The following is a 15,455-nucleotide window of genomic DNA, read 5'->3' on the forward strand; positions in this document are numbered from 1 at the left end:
GTTATATTGTAGTTGCACTCCTTTGCAACTGTTTATAAGCTTATCACATAAAGCAAGTTTCTTTCAAGTGATCCCTCGCAGCACTCAGGGGAATTGTTTCACTTTTTGAAATAGACGTAACTGTTTATAGTAAGGAAAGATACATCTGTATATACTTTATTTATTTTTATATTTAAATATATGATGTTAAATGAAAATGTTTCTCTCAGATACTGGATGATTTTTAAAAACAATTACTCTTGCCCTTTTTTTAGAAATGATGATCTGCAGATGCAATCTCCACTGCTCCAGATGAGCCAGATGTGGGTCAGTCAGCGCCGGCTACTGCTTCAGAGGAGCCCATTGCTTCAGAGCCCATTGCTTCAGAGGAGCCCATTGCCCCAACCCACATTAAGTGCCCGTACTGCCCAGTTGTCCTCTTTAAGAGGAATTTGGTTATACATGTTCAACGAAAACATGATAAAGAAAAAGACATCACGGAACTCAAGCTGTACACAGAGATCTATATTCACCACAAAAACAACAGAGGCTCCCCAGAAATGTGTACTGTACATCTATCATCAGTGGCTGACAGTGGTGCCTCAAGTTGAAATATTTTAGTCCTAATATTTTATGTTGATTTGGAGTTTGTAATAGCAAAAGTGCATTGTTCTTTTTCAAGTACAACATTATCAATACAAAAGGGTTAAGACATCATACATATAACATTAAAAGAACATAAAATAAAGTATAATTCTACATTTCAAGTAGGGGTTGGATGGAAAGAAACAGTAGCTATGTATACATTTGCAGTTTTTCTAGTCATTCTAATTGAAGGTTCCAACTTCAATGTTTTCATGGACGCCAAATAAAGTGATCTTGTTAAGACATTGGTGTACATGCATCAAGCATTCAATCTGAATAAAACTGTTTGACAAGCTCAGAGTGTTTACGCCCATCTAATGTCTCAAAATAGAAGGAGAAACCATTCCCTCCGTTTGTTCTTGTGGTTAATGAACACCCCTGTCACTGTGTCATTGTAACGTGTTACAAATTATGTTAAAAAAGAAACAGTCACCACACACCTCTACATTTTCCTCCTCCACTCGCCCCTGCACCATAGATAACATTCTGCTCTTCTCTCGTGACTGTGGATCTACTCTGGATCTGTATTTCATTCATTCATTAATCTATACATGTGATCACATAGGCAGACAGCATGCAAGGTAATTTGGAACAAACACTACAGCAAACTGTACTGAGGTACAGTCAGGCTAACACAACATAAAATAACATATGACCCAGACAAAACAAGAGAGGCATATGCAGATGTCATCACGGCAGCATCATAATCAGCTTTAAGTATTTCAACACACACTCGGAACAAAAGGCTGTGCATGGCTGAGACGTTAACACTATAACTTAGTGATTCGTGCAGGCTTCTAAGTAACTTGAATTCTCAACAGCCTATACACTTTTGGAGTCAATCAACTAGTCAATAATACTGATACGATTAAAATGTAAGTGCAAAAAAGTTCATAGAATTACGCGTAAACCTACGTGTTTTTGAAGGCTTTTATTTTGCGTTCACGTTCCTGTTTTTCAAGGCTTTTATTTTTGTAACTTCCGGTGTGGATGTTATTGCAACATTTTTAGCTTTGTAACTTCCGGTATGGACTTCCGGTATGGACTTCCGGTGTGGATGTTGTGGCGGCGCCATCTTGCCTGCAGTAGGGTACTCTTGGAAAAACATGAAAAAAAGTGAAAATGTTGTGCCTATGCTTAAACACATCGAAAAAGCTATGACTGGGAATGGTTTTTGGAACAATTTGAAAAAAACATTTCTTTGACCAAAACGTTGACCCCGGACCTTTCGAAAAGTTGGGTTGTCTCAAATAGGATTTTTGGCTCCCAAAGCCGCAAAACATGAAAAAAAGTGAAAATGTTGTGCCTATGCTTAAACACATCAAAAAGCAATGACTGTGAATGGTTTTTGGAACAATTTGAAAAAAACATTTCTTTGACCAAAACGTTGACCCCGGACCTTTCGAAAAGTTGGGTTGTCTCAAATAGGATTTTTGGCTCCCAAAGCCGAAAAACATGAAAAAAAGTGAAAATGTTGTGCCTATGCTTAAACACATCGAAAAAGCTATGACTGGGAATGGTTTTTGGAACAATTTGAAAAAAACATTTCTTTAACCAAAACGTTGACCCCGGACCTTTCGAAAAGTTGGGTTGTCTCAAATAGGATTTTTGGCTCCCAAAGCCGAAAAACATGAAAAAAAGTGAAAATGTTGTGCCTATGCTTAAACACATCGAAAAAGCAATGACTGTGAATGGTTTTTGGAACAATTTGAAAAAAACATTTCTTTGACCAAAACGTTGACCCCGGACCTTTCGAAAAGTTGGGTTGTCTCAAATAGGATTTTTGGCTCCCAAAGCCGAAAAACATGAAAAAAAGTGAAAATGTTGTGCCTATGCTTAAACACATCGAAAAAAGCAATGACTGTGAATGGTTTTTGGAACAATTTGAAAAAAACATTTCTTTGACCAAAACGTTGACCCCGGACCTTTCGAAAAGTTGGGTTGTCTCAAATAGGATTTTTGGCTCCCAAAGCCGAAAAACATGAAAAAAAGTGAAAATGTTGTGCCTATGCTTAAACACATCGAAAAAGCAATGACTGTGAATGGTTTTTGGAACAATTTGAAAAAAACATTTCTTTGACCAAAACGTTGACCCCGGACCTTTCGAAAAGTTGGGTTGTCTCAAATAGGATTTTTGGCTCCCAAAGCCGAAAAACATGAAAAAAAGTGAAAATGTTGTGCCTATGCTTAAACACATCGAAAAAGCAATGACTGTGAATGGTTTTTGGAACAATTTGAAAAAAACATTTCTTTGACCAAAACGTTGACCCCGGACCTTTCGAAAAGTTGGGTTGTCTCAAATAGGATTTTTGGCTCCCAAAGCCGAAAAACATGAAAAAAAGTGAAAATGTTGTGCCTATGCTTAAACACATCGAAAAAGCAATGACTGTGAATGGTTTTTGGAACAATTTGAAAAAAACATTTTTTTGACCAAAACGTTGACCCCGGACCTTTCGAAAAGTTGGGTTGTCTCAAATAGGATTTTTGGCTCCCAAAGCCGAAAAACATGAAAAAAAGTGAAAATGTTGTGCCTATGCTTAAACACATCGAAAAAGCAATGACTGTGAATGGTTTTTGGAACAATTTGAAAAAAACATTTCTTTGACCAAAACGTTGACCCCGGACCTTTCGAAAAGTTGGGTTGTCTCAAATAGGATTTTTGGCTCCCAAAGCCGAAAAACATGAAAAAAAGTGAAAATGTTGTGCCTATGCTTAAACACATCGAAAAAGCAATGACTGTGAATGGTTTTTGGAACAATTTGAAAAAAACATTTTTTTGACCAAAACGTTGACCCCGGACCTTTCGAAAAGTTGGGTTGTCTCAAATAGGATTTTTGGCTCCCAAAGCCGAAAAACATGAAAAAAAGTGAAAATGTTGTGCCTATGCTTAAACACATCGAAAAAGCAATGACTGTGAATGGTTTTTGGAACAATTTGAAAAAAACATTTTTTTGACCAAAACGTTGACCCCGGACCTTTCGAAAAGTTGGGTTGTCTCAAATAGGATTTTTGGCTCCCAAAGCCGAAAAACATGAAAAAAAGTGAAAATGTTGTGCCTATGCTTAAACACATCGAAAAAGCAATGACTGTGAATGGTTTTTGGAACAATTTGAAAAAAACATTTCTTTGACCAAAACGTTGACCCCGGACCTTTCGAAAAGTTGGGTTGTCTCAAATAGGATTTTTGGCTCCCAAAGCCGAAAAACATGAAAAAAAGTGAAAATGTTGTGCCTATGCTTAAACACATCGAAAAAGCAATGACTGTGAATGGTTTTTGGAACAATTTGAAAAAAACATTTCTTTGACCAAAACGTTGACCCCGGACCTTTCGAAAAGTTGGGTTGTCTCAAATAGGATTTTTGGCTCCCAAAGCCGAAAAACATGAAAAAAAGTGAAAATGTTGTGCCTATGCTTAAACACATCGAAAAAGCAATGACTGTGAATGGTTTTTGGAACAATTTGAAAAAAACATTTTTTTGACCAAAACGTTGACCCCGGACCTTTCGAAAAGTTGGGTTGTCTCAAATAGGATTTTTGGCTCCCAAAGCCGAAAAACATGAAAAAAAGTGAAAATGTTGTGCCTATGCTTAAACACATCGAAAAAGCAATGACTGTGAATGGTTTTTGGAACAATTTGAAAAAAACATTTTTTTGACCAAAACGTTGACCCCGGACCTTTCGAAAAGTTGGGTTGTCTCAAATAGGATTTTTGGCTCCCAAAGCCGAAAAACATGAAAAAAAGTGAAAATGTTGTGCCTATGCTTAAACACATCGAAAAAGCAATGACTGTGAATGGTTTTTGGAACAATTTGAAAAAAACATTTTTTTGACCAAAACGTTGACCCCGGACCTTTCGAAAAGTTGGGTTGTCTCAAATAGGATTTTTGGCTCCCAAAGCCGAAAAACATGAAAAAAAGTGAAAATGTTGTGCCTATGCTTAAACACATCGAAAAAGCAATGACTGTGAATGGTTTTTGGAACAATTTGAAAAAAACATTTTTTTGACCAAAACGTTGACCCCGGACCTTTCGAAAAGTTGGGTTGTCTCAAATAGGATTTTTGGCTCCCAAAGCCGAAAAAACATGAAAAAAAGTGAAAATGTTGTGCCTATGCTTAAACACATCGAAAAAGCAATGACTGTGAATGGTTTTTGGAACAATTTGAAAAAAACATTTTTTTGACCAAAACGTTGACCCCGGACCTTTCGAAAAGTTGGGTTGTCTCAAATAGGATTTTTGGCTCCCAAAGCCGAAAAACATGAAAAAAAGTGAAAATGTTGTGCCTATGCTTAAACACATCGAAAAAGCAATGACTGTGAATGGTTTTTGGAACAATTTGAAAAAAACATTTTTTGACCAAAACGTTGACCCCGGACCTTTCGAAAAGTTGGGTTGTCTCAAATAGGATTTTTGGCTCCCAAAGCCGAAAAACATGAAAAAAAGTGAAAATGTTGTGCCTATGCTTAAACACATCGAAAAAGCAATGACTGTGAATGGTTTTTGGAACAATTTGAAAAAAACATTTTTTTGACCAAAACGTTGACCCCGGACCTTTCGAAAAGTTGGGTTGTCTCAAATAGGATTTTTGGCTCCCAAAGCCGAAAAACATGAAAAAAAGTGAAAATGTTGTGCCTATGCTTAAACACATCGAAAAAGCAATGACTGTGAATGGTTTTTGGAACAATTTGAAAAAAACATTTTTTTGACCAAAACGTTGACCCCGGACCTTTCGAAAAGTTGGGTTGTCTCAAATAGGATTTTTGGCTCCCAAAGCCGAAAAACATGAAAAAAAGTGAAAATGTTGTGCCTATGCTTAAACACATCGAAAAAGCAATGACTGTGAATGGTTTTTGGAACAATTTGAAAAAAACATTTTTTTGACCAAAACGTTGACCCCGGACCTTTCGAAAAGTTGGGTTGTCTCAAATAGGATTTTTGGCTCCCAAAGCCGAAAAACATGAAAAAAGTGAAAATGTTGTGCCTATGCTTAAACACATCGAAAAAGCAATGACTGTGAATGGTTTTTGGAACAATTTGAAAAAAACATTTTTTTGACCAAAACGTTGACCCCGGACCTTTCGAAAAGTTGGGTTGTCTCAAATAGGATTTTTGGCTCCCAAAGCCGAAAAACATTAAAAAAAGTGAAAATGTTGTGCCTATGCTTAAACACATCGAAAAAGCAATGACTGTGAATGGTTTTTGGAACAATTTGAAAAAAACATTTTTTGACCAAAACGTTGACCCCGGACCTTTCGAAAAGTTGGGTTGTCTCAAATAGGATTTTTGGCTCCCAAAGCCGAAAAACATGAAAAAAAGTGAAAATGTTGTGCCTATGCTTAAACACATCGAAAAAGCAATGACTGTGAATGGTTTTTGGAACAATTTGAAAAAAACATTTTTTTGACCAAAACGTTGACCCCGGACCTTTCGAAAAGTTGGGTTGTCTCAAATAGGATTTTTGGCTCCCAAAGCCGAAAAACATGAAAAAAAGTGAAAATGTTGTGCCTATGCTTAAACACATCGAAAAAGCAATGACTGTGAATGGTTTTTGGAACAATTTGAAAAAAACATTTTTTGACCAAAACGTTGACCCCGGACCTTTCGAAAAGTTGGGTTGTCTCAAATAGGATTTTTGGCTCCCAAAGCCGAAAAACATGAAAAAAAGTGAAAATGTTGTGCCTATGCTTAAACACATCGAAAAAGCAATGACTGTGAATGGTTTTTGGAACAATTTGAAAAAAACATTTTTTGACCAAAACGTTGACCCCGGACCTTTCGAAAAGTTGGGTTGTCTCAAATAGGATTTTTGGCTCCCAAAGCCGAAAAACATGAAAAAAAGTGAAAATGTTGTGCCTATGCTTAAACACATCGAAAAAGCAATGACTGTGAATGGTTTTTGGAACAATTTGAAAAAAACATTTTTTTGACCAAAACGTTGACCCCGGACCTTTCGAAAAGTTGGGTTGTCTCAAATAGGATTTTTGGCTCCCAAAGCCGAAAAACATGAAAAAAAGTGAAAATGTTGTGCCTATGCTTAAACACATCGAAAAAGCAATGACTGTGAATGGTTTTTGGAACAATTTGAAAAAAACATTTTTTTGACCAAAACGTTGACCCCGGACCTTTCGAAAAGTTGGGTTGTCTCAAATAGGATTTTTGGCTCCCAAAGCCGAAAAACATGAAAAAAAGTGAAAATGTTGTGCCTATGCTTAAACACATCGAAAAAGCAATGACTGTGAATGGTTATTGGAACAATTTGAAAAAAACATTTTTTTGACCAAAACGTTGACCCCGGACCTTTCGAAAAGTTCGGTTGTCATGTTGTATCTTGACCGCCCGTGATGTGTAGATGCAGAAGGAATCTTCGTGACACTTGCTTGCTTGCATAGTAATACGTTTATTACAAGAAAACAATACCAGTATCGAACAAGCACCCGGAATGCTTGGGAGAACAGCTCTTCAAATCTGCTGACTCCCAGAATGCTGTTGACCAGCACCTTTTATAGGTCTTCCAACCAATGACATAGCCTACTGCAAAGCCCAAACTTATCTTGATCTCTAGTTATCTATTTTACCCTCCTGGGCTCTGCTAGCCTAAGGGTTACAAAACTTATCCATGCATGTCGCTCAATTGGAAGGGGGTCTCAATCTAATTTCCTTGAAAGTCTGGGAGAACATAGGTTTCTCCTTGACTTGTTTTACGTCAGTTACTTATTAACTATCAGATACTTCATATCCCCCCTTCGAGACAACACTGTCTCGACAAAAACATGCAAACACTCTGTCACATAAAAACCTCCTAATGACACACAGAATATTTAAGATATATCTCCAGTCAGTGCTTGTTACAGCAAATCCTAACATTACAATACATTTTTGAAAGGTGAGAGTGAAAAACCTGTCAGGCAGCGCTCAGTCTTTTGATATCCATCAAACAATTAAGACAGGAAAAAACTCACTCACCGGTCCCTCTGCCCAAGGCGACCACCTATAGAACTTTAAACCAATTTAAAAGTAGGACAAGCAAATACATTTGGGAATCTCAGAAATAAAAATGAAAAGTGTCCAAAGTCAGGCTGGTCATCCCATCTGACCTTTCGTTGGACCTAGCCCTGCCTAACACTACTGGCCCTAGGCATCGAGAACAAAGGAAAACACCCGAGATCCCAATATATCTACATCATATCAGAAAACATCATTTTAGCTGTAGCTATAGAAAACTAAACCAAGACATTATAGCTAACTAAGATTAATACCATAAACATTCTACTTATATTTTCCATCCATCAATGTATAACACATAAATAGTAACTATCCATATCACAGATTACAATATAACAAATCAAAATTCAAAACCGTAAAATTGCATAAGAAAACATACAAATACATCAAACTTTTGTTCTTCAGCAGCATAAGCTGTCAGTGTAATGTACTCCCAACATTATTCCAAATCAGAAGGTCAGACAATGTCTTCGTTCAGGAATCTCTGTCCATTGTCACTGTTGTTCAGAGTCCACTGTCCATTTTTGAGTATTTGAGTTCATGTAAGCTGTAGGACCTCTGGACAAGCAGGCCCTCTCGACTCAATCTCCCAACTGTTGTCCTGGGAAGAAAAATCAGCAACCAATATCTTGCAAAAACAACAAACATCAAATGTTGTATTTTATATTGAAATAAAGTCACTTCATACTCATTTTTTCACATTATTTCAATTTATCGTACATCAAAAAGTCAAAAGATAACATCAAAATCAAATGTTAAGACTATAAGGAAGTTAAATATTTAAAATGGATAATGTTCAAGCATCACTCCTTCTACCATAACTTCCTCCTCGTCTTCGCTTTGGTCATTCTTATGTAGTAGTGTCATCAGGATATTATCTCCTGGCATTACCACACCTGTTGGCAGATCTTAACAAGGTGGTTTTTTATTTTATCACAGTTCATTTTTTAGAATTATCTTTGGCTTTGCGAATTGTACATGGCTCCTAAATGCTACTTAATTCCCAAATTTCATTTTATTTTAATCCAATTTTTAGTTTTTAGAATCAATCTGGTTGTTTTATCCACAAACTTTTTTCCGTTATCTGAGGATAAGCAATCTGGAAATCCCCATTTATTTATGATTTCACAACACAAAAACTTGGCAAGAGACTGAGCATCCTAACGCTCGGTTGGACAAGCTTCAGATTATCGCCAAAATCTATACTATATGAATATCATGTACTTTTTGCCTCCAACTGGTTTTATCACATCAACAAAATTCCACATGGGACCTGTCAGAGTTTAAATATATTCAGAATGAACCATTACATCCCTCCTAACATTGTTTTTTAATAGATAGTGTACCTGCCAATGACATAATCAATTTGTTCAAGCAAATATGTTGCCCAAAAACCGTACTCCTCTGTGATCTTTCTCTTAACTTCCCCCCTTGCAGCATGGGCTAACCATGTGCCTCCTAAATCATCAGACTTAGCAGGCCTGAGGGTGTTACCAGCAGTCCTTCATGATTTTGTCGCAGACCAGTAAAATCTTGAGTGCTTCTTGCATTGAGATCACACCTCTAAGAGTAATTGTATCTTCCTGGTTCACTTCATGATTGACCAGAACAATCTTGTTTAATTCTGCTCCTGTAGCTGCTTTTGCAGCCTCGTCAGCCACTCTGTTACCTTGTGTAACTCTCGACATGTCCACTTTGTGTGCTGCACTGCTGCCCACTTAGCTAGTGCTATTTCTTTACGCTTCTTCATTGCATGCAACAATTTCATTATCTGGGCGTGATGTTGTATAGGAGAACCATCCGTTTTCCTAAACCCTCGATCTTTGCACACTGATCCCAAACAAGTGACAAACATAATGTGCATACGCGGAATCTGTATATATTGTCACTTTTTCCACCTTTTTAACATTATTTACTTAATTGCATTTGATTAAGTTTCCTAAGAGTCTCCTGATCTTGTTTTTGCTGATCATACTCCTTCTTCCTTTGTAGCTCCACTTGATGAGCTATATGATCTGTGTAGACACCTTTTGTCATGCTTCCTAGACCAACCACTTCTGTCAGTTTGCTTCTCCCTGGCTGAGGCAACCCCTTCTATATCTTATCTCGCAGGATTGATTGCTCCATTTGGTGCAAATCTGGATTATTTCCTGTCACATTTCTCCACACTTGATGAGCTCTTGACACATAAGCTCTAGGGTTCTCCTGTGACCCTAACGGCTCAATGAAAATATTATCAGGATGTACATTTGTTGGAAATGTTTCTCTCAGCGCTCTCCACATTCGTCCTCTGCTTGTAGCAAACAGTTCTGGATCATTCACTGCAGTCATCACATATCGATTAAGTCCTGCCTTCTGTATGATCTCTTCCATAGCTGGAACCCCTAAAAGGTTAGCTAAGAGTCTCTTGATATCTCCCATGGCCAACTGCAATCCTATCATCATCTCTTCCAGCTTTGAAATCCAAGGATGTGCTCCATCCTGAAGAATAGGTAACTTTTCAAGAATATCTGACATATCCGAGTTCTGCAAAGGTTTATACTCCAAATTCTGTCCTCGAACAATCACTGGACACATCTTATTTGGTAACTTTCCTCTCTTTCTTGAGCATAATGCATATCTTGAAGTTTCTGGCTTTTCTGAGCTTTCCTCTGCCTTGGCTAACAACCGTCTGACTGCTGGGTCATAGCCTCCAAAAGCCTCATCCTGATCTTTGATGTGACAATTACTCTCCTGTCTTATCACTGGGAGCTGAGGATAAACATCAGTAAACTTTACATCCTTCTTGTAAAGTAGGGACCCTTTCTCTAGGGTCGTATGTGAGAAGGGTGCTTTAACTTTAGCCATTAACTTTTCTGTTTCCTTTACACTTTTTTCTGTTTCTTCTGCTTTACTTTCCCTACTTTTGTTTCTAGCTTTCAACAATTTCTGTCCCTCCTGTTCAAACAACTGCAAAATGCCTAATTCTGTTTGTCTCTTCTCCTTGCGTTTCTGTCCCTTTTTACCTTTCTTTTGTCCTGTCTTGTAAGTAGATACAAGCACCTGTATTGTTTTAACTACATCTGGATTAAGAGTACCTTCCACTGGCCACAGCTGGTCAATGTCAGGCCAACGTTTACTCCACTTTTTCGATATCTTTGAAATACCTTTAATAGGAGGATTATTCTGTTGTACCACATCAACTCGGGTTATCACTTTTAGATTTTTAGTGTTCATCTTTGACATGGTGGCAACTCTCTTATACCCCCCTTTGTAAATTAAACTCAATTAATTAAATATTCTAATTGGTCAGTCCATTGCCAAGCTTTGTCTTCTAAATAGTTATATGTATTGCAGTAACCCAAAACGAAAAAATGATCTTATTTGCAGCAGCAACAGGTAAAATAAAACACTTCTAGTTTATATGTGCAAACAAACTAAATATGTATCAGCTATAAATGAGTGTGTGCACAAATGGGTGAACACAGACACATGTCGCAAGAGTTTGTGGATAAAATCGTACTAGCCTGTTCAGTTGAAGTCAGCACATGATGAGCCTTTCATCCGCAAACCTCCTTTTGGTATGAAACGCAGTCAATTATCTTCTTGTCTGTCCTTTGGAGAATCCAAATTCAGACACATCCCATCTTTTCCATCTTCCTCAACTCTCAAGCATCATGGAACAAGACAAAACAAAAGTTCAGTAACTTATCATCATCTTAATCTTTATAAACAATGCAATATACAATTTAGTGAAACTTTCACACTTAATCTGTCAATACTTAGGACTTTCCTCTATTACAATAGACACAAATCTATTATATCAATCAAATTACTCTCATAACAGATTTCTCACTTTTCACTTACATGCATTTCAAATGTATTATATCTAATGATCTATTTAATGGTCTAACACCTTAAAACTCTAAAGAGTTATTTTATTTTGATATGGGCTTTCTGTTACCTCCTCCCCTTCCTATCCTACAAGGGAAGGCACAGCACACACACAGGCACAGAGAAAAGAGACCACACCTCAGCAAATTTCTCCTTATCAACTTCACACAAAGAATCAAAACTGACTTTACAGCCAAGATAGACTTCAGCCGTAGATTTTCTCTTCACTTTTTGCTTTTAGAATCTCATTCATGCTTGTTTATACAGAACATCCTTTTTCTGATCTCATCACTCCTTAGACTTCAGCAAAAGGCTCATTGCAAATGTACAAACGTCCTCATATACCAAAGGCTCATTTTATTAGATTTAAAAACATCCTCTTATCCTAGAGGCTCATATAGTTTTACTCAATCTCCTATATCTATATATTTATTTATTAAGACGTCTATGTATCAATTACACCTACTCAAAAACATTCCCCAACATGTATACACAGCCAAAACACACAGCACAGACAAACAGATAACAATCTTCCTAACAATGCCCACTTTAACTGATTATGAAGTCAGATAAGTGTTTTGTTGACCACTAAAGTTTTATGAACTCCAGCAGACCTGATTTTTGTCTTTATGCAAGGTTCCAGTTTCAGTGATGTTCCAAACTGATTGTTCCTCAAAAGGTTAACAGACTTACGTTCAAAAACAATTCAAATCTTCCTGGAACAATGCCTTATTTAGAGACACAAAATCCCTGGACAATTTGCCAGTATTATGCTGCCGCCTGAATTCAAACATATATATATGCAATTCAATTCAAGCTTTAGCACAACACCTTCAATTAGTCCACTTCTATTAAACTAGTTCTATACCCCTTAGAAAGAAACAAGAAAACCCTTTAAAAAATAGGAAAGAAGCAGAGAGAGAGAGAGTGAGAGATTTATAACTCCTCACACACAGAGAGACACACACACACAGGTATGCATACACACACATTCTTCACACACAGTCCTCCAGCATGCGTCTCCTACCTCCTCACAAAGCGCTCACACTATACATTCCTATCAAAAAGGAAGGTATCTCTTTAATTTGTCTATCTTTCCCTGGCTTACACTCTAAAACTTTATTCCTACCATTAAGTCAACTCATTCTCTTTTTCTATCTTTCCCTAACTTATTTTCAATCCTATCTTAAGTTGAATTCTTCTCCTTTTCTTTTATCTTCATCAAACATCTTTAAACTTTGGCCAAGCTTCTTCAAAAGCAAATGGTCATTTCACTTATTTCTTGTCACTCTTTTATCTTCTATCTTTTCTTTTCTTTTATCTTCTATTTTATCTTCTATCTTTCCTTTTCCTTTTATCTTCTATTTTATCTTCTACCTTTCATTTTTCTTTTATCTATATTTTATCTTCTATCTTCATTTTCATTTTATCTAAATTTTCTTTGCCAATTTCCCTGGGCCCAGGGCTGTCATTTCCACTTTTTTCAACACAAATTTAACTATCTCTTTTAGCCAAACTTTCAGGAAGTCACTAATTTATACATGACTTACCGTTAAGAAGATACGGGCCCTGTTCTTCATTAATCTTGCATGATTATTTAGCTCACTGTCCGTTACTCGTTTCTTGCTATTCTACATATTAATCACTTCAATCTTCTTATTTCAATCTTCTTTTCTCAATCTTCTTATCATTATAACTTCTTTTTATTTATTTCTCTACCCCAAATTTAGACAAAGTATAGCTTCAAACATCAACACATCACAGTATACCCGCGCAAGATAATTTAGTACAGTGTAGCCTACCAGACGAACACACAGTCCCAACGCACAAACCAGTGCCACAATTTTTGTGAGTAAAACACTCACCCTGACGTCAAATGTGGTAGAGGAATAGATGTGATGAGACTGCAGCACTCGCTGGAGGAGGCCACAACAGATCCTTGCCAAAAAGGCCAACTTGTTGTATCTTGACCGCCCGTGATGTGTAGATGCAGAAGGAATCTTCGTGACACTGGCTTGCTTGCATAGTAATACGTTTATTACAAGAAAACAATACCAGTATCGAACAAGCACCCGGAATGCTTGGGAGAACAGCTCTGCAAATCTGCTGACTCCCAGAATGCTGTTGACCAGCACCTTTTATAGGTCTGCCAACCAATGACATAGCCTACTGCAAAGCCCAAACTTATCTTGATCTCTAGTTATCTATTTTACCCTCCTGGGCTCTGCTAGCCTAAGGGTTACAAAACTTATCCATGCATGTCGCTAAATTGGAAGGGGGTCTCAATCTAATTTCCTTGAAAGTCTGGGAGAACATAGGTTTCTCCTTGACTTGTTTTAAGTCAGTTACTTATTAACTATCAGATACTTCAGTCCCAAATAGGATTTTTGGCTCCCAAAGCCGAAAAACATGAAAAAAAGTGAAAATGTTGTGCCTATGCTTAAACACATCGAAAAAGCAATGACTGTGAATGGCTTTTGGAACAATTTGAAAAAAACATTTTTTTGACCAAAACGTTGACCCCGGACCTTTCGAAAAGTTCGGTTGTCTCAAATAGGATTTTTGGCTCCCAAAGCCGAAAAACATGAAAAAAAGTGAAAATGTTGTGCCTATGCTTAAACACATGGAAAAGCAATGACTGTGAATGGTTTTTGGAACAATTTGAAAAAAAAAACATTTTTTTGACCAAAACGTTGACCCCGGACCTTTCGAAAAGTTTTGTTGTCTCAAATAGGATTTTTGGCTCCCAAAGCCGAAAAACATGAAATAAAGTGAAAATGTTGTGCCTATGCTTAAACACATCGAAAAGCAATGACTGTGAATGGTGTTTGGAACAATTTGAAAAAAAAAAACATTTTTTTGACCAAAACGTTGACCCCGGACCTTTTGAAAAGTTTTGTTGTGTCAAATAGGATTTTTGGCTCCCAAAGCCAAAAAACATGAAAAAAAGTGAAAATGTTGTGCCTATGCTTAAACACATCGAAAAAGCAATGACTGTGAATGGTTTTTGGAACAATTTGAAAAAAACATTTCTTTGACCAAAACGTTGACCTTTCGAAAAGTTTGGTTGTGTCAAATAGGATTTTTGGCTCCCCAAGCCGAAAAACATGAAAAAAAGTGAAAATGTTGTGCCTATGCTTAAACACATCGAAAAGCAATGACTGTGAATGGTTTTTGGAACAATTTGAAAAAAAACAAACATTTTTTTGACCAAAACGTTGACCCCGGACCTTTCGAAAAGTTTGGTTGTCTCAAATAGGATTTTTGGCTCCCAAAGCCGAAAAACATGAAAAAAAGTGAAAATGTTGTGCCTATGCTTAAACACATCGAAAAAGCAATGACTGTGAATGGTTTTTGGAACAATTTGAAAAAAACATGTTTTTGACCAAAACGTTGACCTTTTGAAAAGTTGGGTTGTCTCAAATAGGATTTTTGGCTCCCAAAGCCGAAAAACATGAAAAAAAGTGAAAATGTTGTGCCTATGCTTCAACACATCGAAAAAGCAATGACTGTGAATGGTTTTTGGAACAATTTGAAAAAAACATGTTTTTGACCAAAACGTTGACCCCGGACCTTTCGAAAAGTTGGGTTGTCTCAAATAGGATTTTTGGCTCCCAAAGCCGAAAAACATGAAAAAAAGTGAAAATGTTGTGCCTATGCTTAAACACATCGAAAAAGCAATGACTGTGAATGGTTTTTGGAACAATTTGAAAAAAACATGTTTTTGACCAAAACGTTGACCCCGGACCTTTCGAAAAGTTGGGTTGTCTCAAATAGGATTTTTGGCTCCCAAAGCCGAAAAACATGAAAAAAAGTGAAAATGTTGTGCCTATGCTTAAACACATCGAAAAAGCAATGACTGTGAATGGTTTTTGGAACAATCTGAAAAAAACATGTTTTTGACCAAAACGTTGACCCCGGACCTTTCGAAAAGTTGGGTTGTCTCAAATAGGAATT

The sequence above is a fragment of the Notolabrus celidotus genome, chromosome 17, assembly GCF_009762535.1.
Source record: "Notolabrus celidotus isolate fNotCel1 chromosome 17, fNotCel1.pri, whole genome shotgun sequence".
Lineage (NCBI taxonomy): Eukaryota > Metazoa > Chordata > Actinopteri > Labriformes > Labridae > Notolabrus > Notolabrus celidotus.